Raw genomic sequence first — 574 nt, forward strand, 5'->3', positions numbered from 1 at the left:
GGGGTTGAGATTCTCTGCATCTGTTTGTTTGTAGCTTTCAGGTGTATTGACAGCTCTCGATTGTATCTGAACACAGCCAAGAGGTGTAATACAGAGAAATAAAACATTTTTTAAGGAAACTGTTGCTGCAGTGCTGCTGAGGAGAACCCCGCTATACTCCTGAGGCCCCCTGATAAGCAAAGAAGATAAAGAGAATATACGTGGTGGGGAGAGGATGCAGTTTTTTGTGAGTTGCAGCACAGCTGGCTGCAGCTGGTGTTGTATGAAAGCCCCACATACAGATATATAAAACCTTTGTTAGCCACCGATGCATGCATTGAGGAGAACATAGACACTCAATAAAACATCACCTAGCCCCCAACAACTACCCTGCATGCACGCAGATATACATTTGTGTATTACAGACAGAATATGTTGATGGTGGGTGGAGGTATATGCATGCATGAGGCGGTTCTTTGGTATTCATATTCGATGATTTGGGGCTTAAAATTCAAGAATAGACGGAAAAAAAGGTAGAAAATATATATTTAATTATATTAATTTATTTATTGAGAAAAATAAATTAAATATCCTC

This window comes from Eimeria mitis, genomic scaffold (assembly GCF_000499745.2).
Source record: "Eimeria mitis Houghton genomic scaffold, Emh_scaff2050, whole genome shotgun sequence".
NCBI classification, from domain to species: Eukaryota; Apicomplexa; class Conoidasida; order Eucoccidiorida; family Eimeriidae; genus Eimeria; species Eimeria mitis.